This window comes from Sus scrofa, chromosome X (assembly GCF_054392235.1).
Source record: "Sus scrofa isolate SSC_HxYL_T2T_F1_AM1 chromosome X, Sscrofa_HxYL_maternal_Yorkshire_Landrace_v2.0, whole genome shotgun sequence".
Classification (NCBI taxonomy): Eukaryota; Metazoa; Chordata; class Mammalia; order Artiodactyla; family Suidae; genus Sus; species Sus scrofa.
This window is the reverse complement of record NC_139401.1, coordinates 116,874,873-116,894,484: the sequence shown is the minus strand read 5'-3', so window position 1 is coordinate 116,894,484 and position 19,612 is coordinate 116,874,873. Positions and strand designations below refer to the sequence as shown.

Below are 19,612 nucleotides of genomic sequence, written 5' to 3'. Positions count from 1 at the left end.
TTCGAGGAAGGGGGGGAGGGGCAGGAAAGAAGGGATTCAGGGGAAGTTTCAAGGGGTGTTGCCGGAGAGGAGGGAGGATTCTCATGAGTCAGCGGGTCGGGCTCCGTGTGACTTCACTGCTTCCCAAGAGGCGCCCGGGGGAGGAGGCCGCTCCGATGCAGCGGCAGGAGTGGAAGGTCGGAGCGCCAGGCGGGGTACGGGACGGGGCTCGGGCTGGCCAGGCTCTCGGAGCCGGCACGGAGCGAGGAAGCCGCTGGCGAACGGGGACCGCTCGGGCCAGCAGAACGGACCTCTCACGGTCTCCTCCTCCGCCCGCTCGGCCGCCAGTTCCCGCCTCGGCCAGAGACGCGGCGCGGCGCGCGTTCCGCCTGCAGGTGGCGCTGCAGAGGCGCCCTGGGCGCGCTGCTGGGGTTCGGGGTGGGGAGCTCGGTCCCCGCGGGAATCCCGGGGGTGCAGAGCGGGAGGGTCGAGCAAGGGGGTGGGGAGGGGCCGCCACAACCCCCACTGCTCCTCGGGCCCGGCGCTCCCACCCGAGTGGCGGCAGAGTCTGGAGAGCCGACCTGTTGCGATAGCGTCCCGGCGTGAGGCCGTCTGGTGCGTGCTTCAGGGTCCCTCCGGCCGCCTCCCGGGCCCCCGGAGCTCGGGGAGGCTCGCCTCCAGCTCAGGGATCGCGGTTTAGGGGCAGCGTTTCCTCTCTGGGGATGGCCCTCTTGACCCGCAGGCAGCGGAATGGAAACTCTGAGTCGCGTCTCGGGTGCTAGGGGTGGGTTTCGCTGAAAAGCCACTCTCCAGCTTGGCTCCTTTGAGACCAAGAATGCGTCTCCTGCAAAGGGACAGACTGTGGCTGGGGTGGGGGCGCAGTCTGGGACTAGGGTTCTGGCTGGATAGGGGTAGGGGCTCAGCCTTGGGCTGGATGTAGGGCGATGGTGAGGGATTCTTCTGTGCTCGTCAATCCGGTCTTCAGCAGCTATGTAAGAAAAAAAGCAAAGAGGCCCATCTGGGGCTCAAACTTGCAGCCTTGGCCTTGGTTGATAGAGCTTTGGGCCTTACCTCCGTGGAGGCCCCGAGCTCTAGAAGTCATGATGCAGCTGACCTTCCCGTGTTGGTTCATGGTTATGTGGTGGCTGGTTAGTTAACATATTGAGAGTATCAGGGCACAAAAATAACCTGTGGCCAGGCACCTTTAAGCTGCAAAAAAAAAAAAAAAAAAAAAAAAAAACGTTGCTGGGGGCTCCAGCCTCACCCTTTCCAGAGGTTCTGGTAGCTGGCTCTTCCCATGATACAACTTTACATATAAATATATGGGTAGAGTGTGTCTCCCTTCTCTGTGCCAAGATGTGAAAGCTGTGCCCTGTACTGGTGCCTCTTCTCCTCTGTCAATCAGTCCAGCCCTGCTGCTCTCAGGATGTCCAAAGCCATCTGAGAAAGTTATCTAAGGATTTTTCCATAAAGAAGAGGAAAGGGGGAAAAAAAAACCCCAAAGGATCCTAAACGTTCCCAGGTTTCACTGTGTGCCAGGAGAAATACCGACTGTCTCCCGCCCAGACCTCAGAGCCCGGGCCTCCTTCCTACAGGGCGGTGCCCAGCTATTCCTGGAAACCCCCTCCTTTCTACCAACCCCCTCCCCAAGGTGTCTCCTCCCAGAGCACGACCTAGGAAAAGGATTGTATTGTCCAAGCTTGATGTCCCCTGTCTCCTCTTTCTGTCCCTAGCCTGACCTGCCACAGTCCTGGGCCCGCCCCCTCCCTTGATGCCCACATGCTGGCTTCTCCTCCCAGAGCGGGGCCTGCACTGCAGCCTTTCACTCCAGCCTGGCCCTGGGCCCCACTAGGTGACTGGGAGAGGATCTGATAGACTAATTTGTGTTAATGTGATAATGGGCGCTAATGGGGTCACGTGCTAACCACGGGCCAATTTCTAGCCCGGGCCTCGCTGTCTCAACCCCAAGTCGAGGCTGCAGGGATGGGAATTTCAGGCTGACTAATTTCCACAGCCGGCTGGAGGAGGCGGGGGAGTGGGAGGAACCGAAGCCCCTGGACGATCCCAGGGTGCTGGTGCCTTCGAGCTGCTGCCTCGGTTTCAGTTTCATCCTTGGCTGACACTTTCCTCCGACAGTGGAATTGCTTTGGTTTCCCTCCAGCCCCTCTCCCCTCCCCAGCTGCCCCCCCTTTAGACTTCCCTCAGCCAGTCCTTCACTTTGTGAGGGGAGAGATGGGAAGATAATTTGGCTGCGACCAGGAAAAAATGTACACGTAGACAACCTCAGACGCACAGGCTCACAAACCACACTGCCTTGCAGACACACACATGCACATGCCCTGCACAAACACACATGCATGCACGAGGGGACTTGCCCCTCACATCCAGGAGTCGAGCCCGTGTGTGTCCGGGTACACACACCCGCACACACACACACACTCAGGGCACAGTTATACTCTCACTCACATCTGAAGGGACACACACGGACTCACACATATGCAGGCAAGGCCCTCCAGAGACCCATCCCACACACAGACCCACACACACACTCTCACGCCCTCACACACAAACCAGCAGCAGCAGCCCAGTTGGACGGCTTCCTCAAAAGAGGGCTGGAAAGTTTGTTTGCTGCCAGTGAAGGGGCCTAGACATTCCGTGAAATGACTCATACTGCACCTTTATAGACATTAAATGTTGTATTTTTCTGGATTCAACAACAACCACCACGACAGCCACCCTAGACCCCCGTCCCTGGGGGCAGGGTGGGGGATCTGAGGGCATGCCTGCTGGGCTTGTCTCGTGCACGGCTCGGGCAAGCCTGCAAGAGCAGAGTCCTCTACCTCCCCCTACAGTACAGACCTCAGCCCAGAACCGCCCCTTGGCAGGATGTGACATGGGTGAAGTTGGGGCCTAAGTCCCCCTCACAGCCTCTCCCCATTACCCCACCACATCCCCAGTGCCGAGGACCCAGCTCTCCTGGGTCTGTCCTTATTGCCCCCCTCCTGGCACAACTCCAGGGGGCGCCATAACATGCATAATACGTAGCGCCTTGTGCGATGTGACCAGAGCCCCCTCCGCTCGCCAGAGCCTCCTCTCCATCTGAGGAGGGAGCGCTCAGCACCCTGTCTTGCGTCCCTGTCCCCCAGCACACTCAAGGGCCACAGAAACCGCTTGGTGCTCTCCTCCAGCAAGACCTCTAGGTGTTGGCCTCCCTCCACGCCTCCACGCCAATCCCTGCCCCCCCAGCAGCAGCTCCTTGGCCAAGGCATCCTTGGGCCCCCTAGTGCTTCCTGCAGCCTTGAGGAGAGGCACCTCTGGAGTGTCATTTGGAATCCAGGGGGCTGTGGGGGCACAATGAGGCTGCCGGCCACACAAGATGGGTATTGGGCCAGCAGATGTCAGGGGTTGAGGGCTTAACTCTGGTTCCACTGGACAGTGGCTGGCCCGAAAACTCTGGATGTTGTGCTGTCTCTCATAGGTGCCCCAGAGCAGCCGCCTGCCCTTGGCCCTTGTCCAAGGGACTTTTCCTGGCTGAGCCTAGGCCCCAAGAGAGGGGCCCGGGACCAGCGGGATTAGAGACTCCAGAGGGCTTGTCCTCATTTACTGAACTCCGCCTGAAGCCAGTTCTTCCTTATTTTTGGCAAATGAACCACAAGATTGGGTCCCTCCCCCCAGCCCACCCCTCAAATCTCCAGCCAACCTCGAGGGCTGACCTGAAGGGCACTGAATCTGTTTCCCAAATCTTTGACTGGCTCGCAAGTGGGGACAGCGCCTCCCAGCAGCCCAGGGTGGACACGCAGAGCACTCACTCAGGGCCCCAGCACTTCCTCCGTGGGGCTGTCATTTCCCTCCAGGCAGGCCCCGAGCTCCCTGCCTCCAGCCCCTCCAAGAAGTGAAACCCAAAGCTCCTCTGAAGTTTCGTAGGGGCTCTCAGGATGCCAGGGCCTATCCTAGGAAAAGCCTGGAGGGGAAATGTAAAGCCCTCCATTTTTCTGCCTTTTTCTTTCTTTCTTTTTTTTTTTTTTCTTTTCAGGGCCATACTCGCCTCACGGCACATGGAAGTTCCCAGGCTAGGAGTGGAATCAGATTTGCAGCTGCCGGCCTATGCCACAGCTACAACCACACCAGATCCGAGGTGTGTCTGCAACCTACACCACAGCTCATGGCAATGCCAGATCCTTAACTCACTGGGCATGGCCAGGGATCAAACCCACAATCTCATGGTGACTAATCGGATTCATTTCCACTGCGCCACAACAGGAACTCCCAGATGAAAGTCTTGATCTGGGAAGTTGCTCCCAACTACACCCTCCCACTGGCATGCCTGTGCTCTGGCCTGGGCACCACCCACACCTTTACCCCCCAATATGGGCCAGGCAACAGATCATCTCCCAGGAAGGAGCACATTGGTATAACCTATCCCAAGGAACTCTTCTATTTTACAGCTACTCAACAATGTTTTTAGAGCAAAAACTCCTTCTGATGCCCAGCTGCAACCTTGATCCATCATCTGGATCTATCTAGGGCCTTGTTATGTCAACCCAATAGAGACAAATCTGGAGAAGGCATTACAGGGGTTTCTCAGCTTCAGAGTTAGGAGGATTCCTTTAAACCGTAACTTCTCTCCAAGCCTTTTTTTTTTTTTTTCCTGTCTTTTTAGGGCTGCACCCGTGGCATATGGAAGTCCCCAAGCTAGGGGTTGAATCAGAGCTGCAGCCACCGGTCTACGCCACAGCCACCGGCCTACGCCACAGCCACACCAATGCCAGGTCCGAGCTGCATCTGCTACCTATGCTGCAACTTGTGGCAAAGCCAGATCCTTAATCCACTGAGCCAGGCCAGGGATCGACCCCACATCCTCATGGAAACTAGTAAGGTTCTGAATCTGCTGAGCCACAACGGGACCTCCTCTCTTGGCTTTTGAATATGCTCCTCATTCTGAAAGTCTGATTGATAGGAGACTTCTCTAGCATGTGTCTGTGGTGGAAAGTAAGGGCCATGGCCACAGAGGCTGTGGCACTGTGGTATTTGCTCTGGCCACAGGTTTGAATAGAATTTGTCGAAGCTAAGGGGTTAAGGGAGGGGGGGAAGCGACCAGCCACCTTGTCTCCAGAGAACCTGAGGTGATTTGCAGAACATAGGGTATGAGGCACTGCTTAAAAGAGGGGGCAGAGGGGCTGAGGAAGCAGCCAAGGCGGAAAGGCAAGTTGAGCGCAGAAGCGGGGAGGTGGTCCTGTGCAGGCTCCACACGCTCAGGAGGCCCCTCTGCTCCCGGAAGGACCCCACATCTGAGGCCAGAGAGGACCGAGTTGGGCTTGGAGAGGTGGGGAGAGCAGGGCTGGAAGGAGAGAAGCTGACCACGCACGCTGGATGGCACAGCCTGGGCATCCACAGGCAACTCGAGAAGGGGAATTCCTGCCAAGTCAGGGAGCCATTGGCAGAGACACCGCGGCTGTCATCAGGAGTGGTGATCTCAGCCGGCAGCCCCACCTGGCTGGGACTCACCCAGCGGGTAAGAGCAAGAGCGGGGATCCAGGTAGGGGAGGGCTGGGGAGCAGCAAGGGCAGCGGGAAGGGCAGCCCAGCTGACCTGGCGCCATAGAGGCAGGAAGGTCATTCAGGTGGCCTATGGCTCCCTAGGGCGAAGTCGGCACCAGATTTTCATCAAGGGGGTGGGGTTTGCTTTGGCTGCAACTCCCAGATCCTGGGGCTGTGGTTAGTTCTGAGCAGCTGCAGCAGGTGGGAACTTATGGGATTCCCACAAGCCTTGGGCTCCAGGTCACTAGCAGGTATTAAGGCCTGCCACCGTGCATTGGTCGCCACTGTGCTGTCCTCTCTCCCTGCCCTTCCCAAGAGGAAGGCCTCTCAGAGCTCTGGCACTTCCATGCCTTGAGGCTTCAACCTTAGTTTAAACCACAAACACTCATAGGAGGCACCACCATTAGTCCTCAGAAGCTTCCAGCCCTGCCAGACTTTCTCCTGAGAGCTGGGTTGAGAAAAGATGAGGTGAGAAGAGATGATGCTGAAAGCAGCTAACATTTATTGAGGGCTTATTAAGTACCAGGCTCTGCCATAGACACAGGCTATATCTTTTAAGCCTCACCACAGCCTTGGGAAATAGATTCATATTATCCTCGATTTAAAAGTAAGGAAAATGAGGAATTGCCGTTGTGGTGCAGTGGAAAGGAATCCGACTAGTATCCAGGAGGATGCAGGATCAATCCCTGGCCTCGCTCAGAGGGTCGGGAATCCGGCGTTGCCATGAGCTGTGGCATAGGCCGGCAGCCGTAGCTCCAGTTCGACCCCTGGCCTGGGAACCTCCATGCTCCTGAGGTGCAGCCCTAAAAAGCAATAAATAAATAAATAGTGAGGAAAATGAGGCTCTGGAGAGTTTAAGGAACATGCCCAAAGACATACAGCCGGTAAATGGTGCTGCTGGAATAGGAACCCTGGAATGTTAGAGACCACAGAACCCTCATCAAAATGGGAGTGGGGTGTGTGTGTGTGTGTGTGTGTGGATCAAAGTAAAGGGGGCTTAAGGATGGCTGGAACCTACCACAATTTGAGAAGGGGGCTTCACTGGCAAGAGGACAACAGAAAATTGTTTGTCTCCAGAACCTGGAATTCCCTGGGGAAAGTGTGCCTGCTTACAAGTGAAATATTGCTCTTGGCTCTTTATTCAGGGACTTAGGTTTAGGTAGACAAGAGGTCTCAAGGTGCCCCGGTGCCCCAGTCCAGCCCCTGGGTCTTTCCCTGGAAACTCTGCAGCTGTCTTCCCCACCATCATCCACCACCAGCCCTGTTCCCCTGTGCTGTGCCAGGGACTATCCTTTCCTGCGGCTGGGGAAGCAGACAGATGCTGGTGGCTGAGCAGATCCCTGAACCTCAGGCCCTCGGACCACCCCCACCTCTCACAGGGCCTCCTCCCCTGGGGCCCTTTCCGCTTTGCTGCTTTCTGCCAAGGAGATGCCGGCCTGAGGCCTGGCTGGGCCCCTCCCCCAGACCATGTAGAGCCATAAGAAGTGACAATTCCCAGCCAACTCCCCCCGCTTAGAACCTCCTGGCTGTGGGATCAGGTTGGGGTAGCTGGTAGGGCTGCTGGGGCAGGTCAGAGGAGAGGGTAAGGGGGAGGTAGAATGGGAGACTGGGGTTCAAGTGGGTGCCTTAAGCAGAGCAGCCTGGCTTTGGACAGAAGAGGGACACGAGCTTTTTTCCCAGCACCCCAACTCTGGCCACCTTTGCACCTGCTGCACCGGCCCCTCTCCCCCCAACCCTCCCCCCCATTCATATCCTCCTGGCCTCGCCCACTGGGAGCCCTAGGCTCCACTTCCCTAAGAAATCCCCCAAACTCTCTAGTCACGCCCAGTGCACGATGCATTGGCCTGGGATCCCGCGGTGTCTGGCGTACCATCCCGAATTGTATCCTCTGGGCATCTCCCGGCCTCACCCACCCGCTTGGCCCGCCCTCACGCCAGGTCCGCCACACAGCAGGCGCTCAATAATAATCTGGAGCGCAGGGCCAAAGGCGTCAAGCGAGTGGAGCCCACAGGCCGAGGGGGCCGGACACAGCCATCCGGAGCCCCCCCCGCCCCCGTCCCCCCACCCCGGGAATGGAGTGGCTTTCTCCGCGAGGCATTGTGTGGGGGCTCCCCGCCGGGAGCTGCGGGGGTCCCCGGGAAGCGCCGCGTGAGGGACGCTGGGCGCGCGCCGTGGGGCTCTGCGGGAGCCGGGTTCTCGTGGTCCCCCGGGGGCGAGCGAGCCGGGAGGGGAAGGAGAGGCCGCGCGGGCCCCTGGCACGGCTCCCCCTGCCGTGCTGGCGACCGCGGCGGGCCGGGGGTGGAGGGGCGCTGTTTCCACCAAGACGCCTCGTCCCTCCCTCGCGCCCTCCCCCACCCCGCCCGCCCGCGGTCCCTCCCGTCGGTCCCTCCCTCAGGCTCTTCCCTCCCTCCCGCCCTGCCTCCTTCGCGCCCGCCCCAGCCGCCGCCTGCGGGGACGTGTGTGTCTCTAGTGCAATTTCCCCTTTCGCTCGGTTGTCTGAGTGCAGGTCTCCGCTGGCTCGCGCCCCCTCCCCGGGCGCCCCCGCCGCCCCCTCCCCCGGCCTGGCCCTCCCCGGCGTCCACCCGGCTCCCCTCGCACTCCACCCCGCCCCCCGGAGTCGTTTTATCAGGGGCGCCGCCGTCTCACCTGGTATTTGCATCTCGCCCTCCAACTTGCCATTGGCGGCGCGACGTGTGGGAGAGCCCTGCGCCTCGCCCGCCCGGACCAGCCTGCCCCGGCGCCGAGGTGAGTCACGGGCGCGGGGCCGCGGGGGCAGGCGGGCAGGGAGGAGAGGAGGGAGGGAAGGAGGGAGGGGGACGGTGGCCCCGGCGGCCGCGGGGACCGACCGGGCGCCGCGCTCAACTTCCACTTCTCCTTTCGCCGGCGCCGAGGTCCCGGCTCCACTCGCCGGGCCCGGCTTCTGAGGGGAGAAGGCGGGCTGGCGGGGCTGAGGATCGGCGTCCCGGCCCTTGGAGCGGGGAGCTAGACCCCGGCCTGACGACCGAGCCCTCTCGGCCTCAGGTACGTCGATGGCGCCAGTTCTCCGAGCCTTCGGGGACCTCGGAAAGTTTGCCTGAGGGCGGGATCGGGGACGCCGGGGCCGCCCCGGGGCGTAGGGGTTGGGGGCCCAGGAAAGGGTGGGAGAGCGGCGGCGTGTCGCGTCCCGCCCTTGCCTCGCCCCACCGCGTGTTCAGTGGGGAACCCGGACTCCTGATCCCGGGTTTGAAGCGGAATCGATTTCCCGTGTCAGGGTGGGGGCCGGTCTGCGCGCTCCCGGAGCAGCCCGGGGTCCGTGACCGGGCCGATCGTGACAGCCGGCCCCCAAAGCTCGGGGCCCGAGGGCGGGAGGTCGGGCCTCACTGCGGCGGGGCTGCTAGATTGATCTGGCGGCCTCTAGGGCTTCTGGGACCAGACGCCTTAGGGTAACACACACACACACTCTCTCTCTCTTTCTCTCTCTCTCTCTCTTTCCCTTTCCCTCTCTGCCTCTACACACACACACACACACACACACACACACACACACACACACACACACACACACACACACACACACACACACACACACACACACACACACACACACACACACACCTATGACTTGGATAATTGGATTGCCAAAATAGAGACCTCTTGGCAGCGGCCAGAGTTTCCGTGTGAGCCGGCCGCCAGCCTTCCCGCTCCCGCGTTCCCGCTCTCCCGGCTTCTCCCGCCTCTCTGTTCCCTCCTCTGCCGCCGGCTCGGGGACGCAGCAGCCGCGCAGCGCCGGTCCCCGACCGTCAGCGCCTTGCCTTTGGAGACCGCTGAGGCGGCGGCTTTCTGAATTTCTGGTCCCTCCATCGCACCCTCACTCTGCCGCCCTTCCCTCGGGATGCAGCCTTCCTGACCAGAGTCGCCTCCTGACCCCTTGGCTCCGCGCCTTGGCCAGGTTGTCCCTGGCTACCCCCCGCCACCACCCCCACCACACCCCAGCCATGGGATTTGATGGCCGTTTGATTCCTGCCCCTCATCCCTCTGCCCGAGATAGAAGCCTGTCTGGTCCTGCAGCTTCTTCTGGTTAATGTTTGACAGTTCGTTGTGGCTAATCATTTTAATTAGCTCTTAAAGTGGGGAGGAACAGTTAACCTTGGACTTCTCGATTTTGGCCTGGTGGGGCCTCATATGGGAGGAGTGCTGGGGAGGTGGGGAGGTAGCAGCGGAAGTGAGATCACCACCCCAGGGCCTGAGCCACCACTGCTTGGCCCCAACAGCTGGTGGGCACGCCCATCAGGGACTCACCCCCTGCGAGCTAACCCCTGGCCTGAGTGTCAGCCTTGTGTGGGGGGGTGGGGTGGCGAAGGGATCAGATCTAGCTCTTCCCTGTGGGGAGACAGGGCACTTTGGCACTGAAAATGCCCAGGATCACCTTTGCAGGGCAAGAATGCAAATTCCTCCTGGCAGATTGTTACGTAGGGTTTTTACCAGTTATAAGGGGCTTTCTCGACCATTAATTCAGTGGACCCACAGCAGGAACAGTTTAGGACTTAACTATCCTGGCCAATGTGGGGAAGAGACTGCCTCGCAAGTGGTTGTCTCTGGGAGTGGGTTCAAAGCCTGGGATGTGTGTGGGGTGGGGTAGGGGGGCGTTGAGCAGGCTCCACGTTGCCACCCTCACCCAGCCTCTAGCTGTGAGCCGAAGGAGTGGCTTGTTTGCAACTATGTCTGGCATTCCTCCCACTGCTGCACTGTTTGCTCGGTGGTTGCTCAGGAACTGGCGCCCACCCCTGGACAAGCTGGAGGCCTGAAAGCCGCCCTCCCCCTGCCTTGTGCTAAGTGGTGGGACAGCAGCTTCTGTCTCCTCTGTCCTATACTGGGATCTAAAAGTGAGGGTGCTGTGGTCTGTCATTGATGGGCCTGACAGGATGTCCAAAATGTTCCCAGCCTGCAAAATTCAGGGCCCCCCTGAGAGGCCCAGCCAGACGCAGGCTGAGGGGATTGCTTTCCCAGGGTAATCCCTGCGCCAGAGCCTGGCCTTGGTCCCTGCCAACCCCACCCCTTACCCCTCAACTTCTTCATTTTCCCTCCAATCCCTAGAGCCAGACTGTCTGGGTCTAAATCCCAACTCTGTTATTTACTGTGTGATCCCAGTCAATTGTATGCCTCAGTTTCCTCATCTGTCAAATGAGACCCACCTCAGAAGGTTTTGCTAAGGAACAAATAAATACATCAATACACATAAGTTGCTCATTAGAACAGTGCATGGCACACAATGAGCACAAGCTGGCTTTGTGATGCTGTCTCATGCAGGACCTGAAACTCAGATTCAGCTCAGCAAACAGTTGCTGAAAACCAGTCCCAGTGCCAGGCATCAGCCAAGGGGCAGTGAGGAAAATCCAGAGGGGAAGAAGCTACCGCCTTGTCTTCCAGGACTGTGCAGCTTCTCGGGTGGGGGATGTGGGAGGGACCAGAGAGGGTGGCTGGGTCACCTAGATCTATAAACACAGTTAGGAACCAGGCTCGAATCTATAATTCACACCAGTGCAGGGAGCCAGGTACCCCAGACTGGTAGCCTTCTCCTTGTCTGGGGACCCTAGCTGGGCTCTGCTCAGGATGCCGCCCCTGTACAGGGGTCTGCCCTGGGATTTGGGTGAATAAGAGGCACAGGGCGATCTGGTTCCTGTGTGGGTTGCAGGTGGCAAGCATTTGGTGGTGTGATTTGTTGGGTTCCAGAACAGGATGGCTTTACTTAAGGCCACCCCCAGAGGCCCCTCCGCCCCTGCCCCTGCCTGCCATGGCCCCAGTGCCTCCTAGAGGTTCCCTGCCTGTCGACAGGGCCCTGCGCAGCCTTCTCCCCTCAGGCTTGGGCCTGACCCCAACCCAGGCTTGGTTCTCTCTCCAGGATTTCTAAGCTGCAAAGAGGTTTCTGGCTTCACTGCCAATTGATTCCCTTTGTGGTTCTCAGACTGAAAACTAGTTCCGCGGGGGAGAAAGGAAACTCATCCGAGGTACCCAGAATCCCATGGGCGCTCTCCTAGGGGTCAGGGGCTTTTCTCATCAACACCAACCTGCCTGCAAATCTCTGGCCGCTGAGTCTTGCGTGGCCTGTAATAGCGGCCACGCCGCTAATGCCCTATAGCTCGGACCCCAGCGCCGGTTGCCAAGGAACTGCTGGTTGGGGTGCTTATGAGGGTTCTGACCTCATAGGGGCCGCCGAGTTTCCATTCAACAGACATTTATTAACACCTACTGTGTGCCCAACCTGTGCTAGGCGCTGCAGGGACGACGACAAGAGCAGGGGGTGATGGGGGAGAGATGACTAAGACACTGGAACAATCAGAGCCGGGGACAAGCAGCCGGGCCAGAGGCTGGTCAGGTGCTAATTGTGCTCCTTGGAGCAGGGGCCAGAGGCGCCAGGGCTCTGAGGTCAGCCGCAGCTGGAGGAGGAAGGGCTTTGTGAGGGCCTGGGCTCTGAGCTAGACCTTGAAGCGGGCGGGGCGGCGCGGGGGAGATGGGGCTCGGCAGAAAGGGGAGAAAAGACGCCTTTCTCTCTCTTCCCCTGCCACAGACTGACCTTCAAAGCCTCGATAATTGTTTGGCAAAGGCACGTCACATAAAAGAGCAGGTCAGCCAGTGTGGGTGGCTCGGTACAAACCCCGATCTCCACTCCGGGAGATACAAAGTGGATGGCCCAGACGGGGCGCCCCGGGAGCCCTGGCGCGGATTGATAAGACACAAAGGGTGGCCGGGCCTTCCTGCCCCCCAAGCTGAGGGGATTTCATTTTGAACTGCCCCTGTCCCCCCACTCCCCTTCTTGCCACCCCCTCCCCCCACCTCCCACCATACACTGGCCCTGGAGGGGAGAGAGGGGAAGACAGAGGCAGAGGGCACCAAAGGGACAGGAAAACTGCCCCGCCACAGGTGTTCACAGCAGGCAGGGGCTGGTTGAGTCCCATCTTTCCCCAGGGTCCAGGGATTTCTCTGGAAGCCCAGAGGTTCAGGTGGAGGACAGAAATGTTCATTCTCTCAGCCAGCGAGGAAATGAAGGGTCTAGCAAGTCCCACATGTTTCTGTCCAGAACTCCTGGGCAAGGGCGAGGACTAGCCGGCCATATGTTTGTTCTGTGACGTTGGCATCTCCCATGGCTGGATGGAGAGGGAGACTTGACCCTTGTTGGATTTAACTGGATGAGAACACCGGACATACCCACCCACCCCACACATCAGTTTTCCTGTCTCACCATCCTCTTGCCCTGCGCCCCCCAGTGCGCTGCAAAATCGCAGGGACGCACCAGAGTGCCCTGACTTCTGGGCCAGGGAAATTGTGTCCTAAAGTGAATGTCTTGGCAAAGAGACCCCAGCCTGATCCCGGGGTGATGGGGAGGGTCAGGCGGCAGGGAGGAGTGTTTCATGCAGGAAGGTTTGCTAGGGAAGGTGCCAGAGCATTTCTCAGCCAGACCCACAAGAAGCAAGAGGTTAAACAGCTTGCTTAGATTGAGGAAGCTTTGGCCTAGGTTCCCACCTTCTCGGTGGACCATTTTCTTGTCCCAGTGCTGGTACTTCCCACTTCTCACTCCAGCTGCCCTTCCCGAAGCACCCTTCCTCTTCCAGTCTAACCCAATATTCTTCTCAAGAAGTGTATTGTCGGCGGAGTTCCCGTCGTGGCGCAGTGGTTAATGAATCCGACTAGGAACCATGAGGTTGCAGGTTCGATCCCTGGCCTTGCTCAGTGGGCCAAGGACGTGGCATTGTCGTGAGCTGTGGTGGAGGTCGCAGATGTGGCTCGGATCCTGCGTTGCTGTGGCTCTGGCGTAGGCCGGCGGCTACAGCTCCGATTCGACCCCTAGCCTGGGAACCTCCTAATGCCGCAGGAGCGGCCCAAGAAATGGCAAAAAGACAAAAAAAAAAAAAAAAAAAAAAAAAGAGTGTATTGTCTGGAGGAGGAAGGGCACAGGTGCTCTGTGTTCATACCACTTACCAGCTGTGTGACTACCCGCTAGTCACGAAGCCACTCTGCGTCTCAGTCCACACCTCCCAGGATTGAAGTGAGGATTAAATGAGATACCGCCTGTAAAGCACTCAGCGTGGTAACCACCCAGTAAGTGCTAGCTGCTATTATTCTGTGGCTATTATTATTGTTGTTGTTGTTATCATTTCCACCCTGGACTTTGCCAGGTATCAATTGCTTCTCTGGCAATGCTGGCTGGACACGGGATGCCTATTCATAAAACCAAGAGGGAGATTTTCCAGATCTTTCTGCTGACTTTTTGTTAACTCCGCCATCACATAGGATAAGGAAAGGGATGTGGAAAAAGATGTGTGTATGTGTGTGTGTGTGTGTGTAGTAAAGTCTTTCTGAGTGGGAAGGCAGCGTTGTAGTGAAGAGCGAAAATCAAGTCTTTAATATTTTTATTAACATTGCCTTTTTTTTTATCTCTTCACCACGTTCACCTTGAGGTTCATCCTTCATTTTGAGGTTCATCCGCTGTGGGAATAAGAGTGAGTTAGTTTCTTTGAGAAAAGGCCTCATGTTCCACTCCTGGCAAGTACTTAGCAATCATCAGCTTCTTATCACCCTACCGACTGTAGAATTCTGGGAGCCGACTGGCCAACCACTGCTCACTTTCTCCCTCCTTTTGCTAGAACAGATGATGGGTCCATTCTGGGCCAATGCCCAGAGGCCTTGGATTGGGGCTGGGTCACCGCCTTTGCCCAGAAGTCCAGTTGCAGGGGAGTGTGCTGGGGGCCATTCCCATTCCAAAGGCCTCCCAGAAAGTTGCTTGGAGGTTCCATCTGCTAGCGAATGGACTGTGTTTGCTTGAGAAGCCTGTGGCCACCCACAGGGCTAGGAGGCCCCGGACCACCCCGGACCACCCCTGAGCCACTTCACTTAGTCGCTTGGTCCCCGCCCCTAAGCCTTGGGGGACGGGAGAGTGGGCAATTAGTCTTAACCTCCCCCAATTCCTGATGACCTGATAACAAGGAGGTACTTAAGACATAGATTTAGGAGATAATCTGTCTTTTTCCCATAATGCCCCCAGAGGATAAGAGAGGCTAGTTCAGCTCTGCTGATTCTGAGAATCCATGCACAGAAAACACCTGTCTCATTAGGTGACCACTTTCTTGGCGCCATCCTGATCCTAAAAAAAAACACAGCAGGCCCAGCCCCCTGCTCTGAAGAATCTAAAGCCAATTCTGGAGCTCTAGGAAGGAATACCCGTGCACTTAGCCCCACAGCGGGAGGGAACTGAAGTGCCAACCAGCCTGTGGCACTTAAGGTTTGTAGATTAGGTGATGATGGGTTGGAGGGCTTACCTAGAGGAAGATCATTCTTCCTCCTCCTCAGCTTAATTGGGGAAGGCTTCCTGGAGGTGAGAGGGTGGATGGCTTTTCAAAAGAAGAAAGGGTAAGCGCATTGGCTGTGCTGTTGGGGCCTTCTAGGGACAATAATGTTGGGATGGGAGTGAGCAAGAGATAAAACAACACAAACGCATACGAATTAGCACACTCAGTAAGTTCCAAGGTTCAGAATTTGCCTTCGCTGGTGGCACCAAGGAATGTGTTTCGAAGCGCATGCGTGTTCTTGCTTCTTTTGACTTCTGTCATAGAAGATATTATTGCATGGTTAGATTTCGCAGTAATATTACTTAGTAAAATTACATAGTTAATGCTGCTGTTGTTATTTTACCCAATCTGGGGACCATTTTCTTTCTCTTTAACAGTTTTATTGAGGCAATATTGACATATGATAAACTGCACATATTTAGAGTGTACAATTTGATAATGTTTGACATATGTATGTACTTGTGAAACTATCACCCCTGAAAGTTTCCTCACGCCCCTTCGTGATCCCTCCTCTCATCCTGAGCTGCTCTCTGTGACTGTTGATTAGGATGCATATTTTAATTGAAATATACAGATCTTCCTTAACTTACGATGAGGTTACATCCCGGTAAACCCATCAGAAGTTGAAGTTATCCTAAGTTGAAAATACATTTAATACACCTAACTTACCAAGCACCGTAGCTTAGCCTAGCCTGCGTTAAATGTGCTCAGAACACTTACCGTAGCCTGCCGTTGGGCAAAATCATCCAACACAAAGCCTATTTTATGGTAAAGTGTTGAATATCTCATGTAATTTATTGACTACTCTACGGACAAACAGAACGGTTGTAGGGTTGTGAGGGTTTCGGTTGGCTCCCCTGCTGATCACGTGGCTGACTGGGTGCTGCGGTGGCTGCTGCTGCCTAGCATCACCTGAGAGCATCAGGCCACAGATCCTTAGCCTGGGAAAAGAGCAAAATTCAAAATGGGAAGTATGGTTCCTCTAGAATGCGTAGCACTTTCATACCATTGTAAAGTTGGAAAATCATAAGTGGGACCATGGTTAAGTTGGGGACCCTCTGTATTTGACATATAAGATTGTGTAAAGTTAAGGAGTACAACATGGTAATTTGATATGTTTATATATTGTAATATGGTTGCCATCGCAGTGATAGTCAACAGCTCTATCATGTTGCATAATTATCTTTTCTTTTTAGTGATTGGAATAATTAAGTTCTAGTTCTTAGCAAGTTTGATGATTGTGGTTTAATGTTGTTGGCTACATTTGCTATACTGTGCATTAGAGTTTCTAGGGCCTATGAACTACTCATTGTAATAGTTTGCATTTTCTAAAGTTTTATATAAATGGAATCATATAGTATGTACTCTCCCTTTGTATGGCTTCTTTCATTCAGCACATTTATTTTAAGATCCATCCATGTTGTTTTCTACATCAGTGTTTCATTCTTTATGTTGCTAAGTAGAATTGCGTTGTATGGATATACCATTCATTGCTGATCTGTTCATCAGTTGATGGACATTGGGTGGTTGTTTTGTATTTTTTTTCCCCAGTTTTTGGTATTAGAAAGAAAGCTACAGTGAACAGCTTTGTACAACTCTTTCTATGGCTATATGTGTCTTTTTCTCTTAGTCAAATACCTAGGAGTGGAAAGGCTAGATCAACAGTGGTAGTTTAAAACTATTAAACTGTTTTCCAAAGTACCATTTCACATTCCCACCAACTGTGCATTAGAGTTCCAGTTGCTCCACATCCTTGTCAACACTTGGTGTGAGCAGTCTTTTTAATTTTAGCCATCCTGATAGGTGTACAGTGGTATCTCGTCATGGTTTTAATTTGTATTTCCCTAATGACTGATGATATTGAGCATTTTTTCAGGTGCTTATTTATCACCCATATATCTACTTTGGTGAGGTGTCTGTTCAGATCTTTTGCCCATTTTTAAACTGACTTGTCTGTTTTCTTGTAGCCGAGTTTTGAGAATTCCTTATATATTCTAGATACAAGACCTTTATCAGATACATGCTTTGCAAAGATGTTCTCTGAGTATATGCTTTGTCTTTTCATTCTCCTCACAGTGTCTTTTGAAGAGCTGAAGTTTTTAATTTCAATGAAGTCCAACCAATCAATTTTTACTTTTATGGATCATACTTTTGGCCCTGTATCTAAGAACTCTTCACCTAGACCAAGGTCACAAATATTATGTCTTATGTTTTCTTTTAGAAGTTTTATGGTTTTAGGTTTTACATGTTGGTCTTTGATCCATTTTGACTTAATTTTTCTATATGTTGAGTGGTACAGATCCAAATTCATTTTTTTTCTCTTTACATGTTGATATCCAGTTATTCCAACACCACTTGTTGAAAAAGCTATTGTTAGCCTATTTAAGTTGTCCTTATATATGTGGGCTTATTTCTCGACTCTATATTCTGTTCCACTGATTGATCTATTTGTTTATCTTTAGGACAATACCAATTGTTTTGATTACTGTAGCTTTATAATTATTCTTTTTTGGGGGGCTCACACCCACAACATGAGGAAGTTCCCAGGCCAGGGATCGAGCCCTGTGCTACAGCAGTGACAATGCCAGATCCTTAATCCACTGAGCCACCAGGAAACTCCTATAATCATTCTTGAAATCATGTTGTGTTAGCCCTCCAGCTTTGTTTTTTTAACAAAGTTGTTTTTTCCATTTCAATTCATTTGTGAGTTCCCGTCATGGCACAGCGGAAACGAATCTGACTAGGAACCATGAGGTTGCGGGGTCAATCCCTGGCCTCGCTCAGTGGGTTAAAGACTGGCGTTGCTGTGAGCTGTGGTGTAGGTCGCAGACACAGCTCAGATCCCGCGTTGCTGTGGTTGTGGCATAGGCCAGCAGCTGTAGCTCCGATTCGACCCTTGACCCAGGAACTTCCAAGGTTTGGCCCTAAAAACCAAAAAAAAAGAAAAAATTCATTTCAAGTCATTTGCAATTTCATGTTAATTTTATTTAGTTAGCTAGTTAGTTATTGCTTTTTAGGGCTGCACCTTCATATGAATTTTAGAATCAGATTGTCAGTATCATTTGTTAAATTGAGGTATAATTGGGAGTTCCCATCGTGGCTCAGCAGTTAACTCACCTGACTAGGATCCATGAGGATGCCAGTTCAATCTCTGGCCTCAATCGGTGGGTTGGGAAACCCGAGTTGCCATGAGCTGTGGTGTAGGTCACAGATGAGGCTCGGATCCTGCATTGCTGTGGCTGTGGTGTAGGCTGGCAGCTGTAGCTCTGCTTCCACCCCTAGCCTGGGAGCCTCCATATGCCGCAGGTGTGGTTCTAAAAAGCAAAAAACAAAACAAAAAAATCCATTTCAAGTCATTTGCAATTTCATGTGAATTTTATTTATCTATCTATCTATTTATTTATTGCTTTTTAGGGCTGCACCTTCATATGACTTTTAGAATCAGATTGTCAGTATCATTTTTTAAATTGAGGTATAATTGAGTAACAATTTCATTTAAGTTTCAGCTGTACAACATAGTGATTCACAAGTTTTAAAGGTTATACTCCATTTGCGTTTTCATAAAATACTGCTTATATTCTCTGTGTATATCCTTGTGGTTTATTAATGATCTCATCTTCTTTTAATTCTTGAATTAATTGTTTACATTAATTGTTATAACAGTTATGTTTGGATATGCTTTTGTGATCTTATTTTATAATCATGGATGACCCTAATGTTACTGTCATTTTAGAAGATGCTTACTTAACCTTTGATAGTCTTCAGCTAAAGAGTTCCTTAACTTTACTATACATTTGCAAAATAGGACTATTTATTATTTGCCCTTCATTTATAACTCATTTTTGGTGCAGGGTTCCATGATTATCTGCTTCATACATCATTTTCTAGATGCCAGTCATATCCCTTTTCAACCTTGTCTGGCTAGCCAACAAAAGGCCTCTCTAAAAAAAAGTTAGGATTTCCCTGGTGGCTCAGTGGATTAAGGATCCGGCATTGTCACTGCTGTGGCTCAGGTTTGCTCCCTGGCCTGGGAATTCCCACATGCCACAGGCACGGCCCCCCAAAAAAATTCACCTCACACCACATTCTCTTGAATTATTTTAGCCCTTAGAACTGATCCACATTATGAAGTTTTTCCCGAGGTCCAGTGATCAGACCAGAACCCAATATTCATGAGATAGAAACGCTGCAGTTTGGTACAAAGAGAGAATTGGTTTGATGATGACCTGATTGATCATCAACCACCTTCTCGGTGCTGTTTGGAATAAATGACTCTTGCTGGGATGAGTTTCCTTTAGCAGAGGCCTGGAAAGAGAGAAGACAAGTAATGTTTGAGCCTGGAGACCTTTGCCCCCTAACTCTACTCCTATCCCCACCCCTAGACTGTAGCCCTCAGATCTGTCAGGACTCAGGGTCTCTTTTCTAGAGATCTCCCTTGGGCTGAGAATTTACATGGACTTAGTTCATGAAATACCCAGACCTGTGTTAGACTCGGGAGAAGATGAAATAGACCTTGATCTCATGGCTTTTGCCACCTTTGGGGAAAACAAGACATACACATGAAATAATTAAAGAGCAATTCACATTTGTGTGGGATTAAGAGATCTTGTGGTTGAATTTAAGGGCTATGGGAATTTAGAAGGGGGCTCTCTGGGTGTGGACTCTAGTTATCAGGGCGTACAACCAGCTCCATGGATTTGGGGAAATTGGTTAGGACCTTGCTGGATGGGCACTGTTTGATTAACCAAAACAGAGCAGTGAGGGCCTGGCAGGCCT

General features: G+C 53.6%; 1 protein-coding gene and 1 long non-coding RNA gene across 5 annotated transcripts in view; one reads left to right on the top strand and one right to left on the bottom strand.

Annotated features, from left to right (window-relative positions):
• Positions 1-560: 560 nt before the first annotated feature.
• On the bottom strand, positions 561-8,576 carry LOC106507037 (uncharacterized). The gene is made up of 3 exons (XR_002340829.2): positions 8,163-8,576; positions 1,051-1,188; positions 561-823 (listed from the first exon to the last, which is right to left on the bottom strand). It is a non-coding gene; the product is annotated as an uncharacterized LOC106507037 (long non-coding RNA).
• The window catches only part of ELF4 (E74 like ETS transcription factor 4), a 41,352-nt gene continuing 29,729 nt past the window's right edge, over positions 7,990-19,612 (top strand). For 2 of the 4 annotated variants that reach the window (XM_003135369.5, XM_005673902.4), the window contains exon 1: positions 7,990-8,261. The gene's annotated coding sequence lies outside the window, so the exon portion shown is untranslated. Of the gene's footprint in view, positions 8,262-8,317; positions 8,538-19,612 lie in introns of those variants that run through there. The other 2 variants (XM_005673900.4, XM_005673901.4) reach the window with 1 other exon arrangement.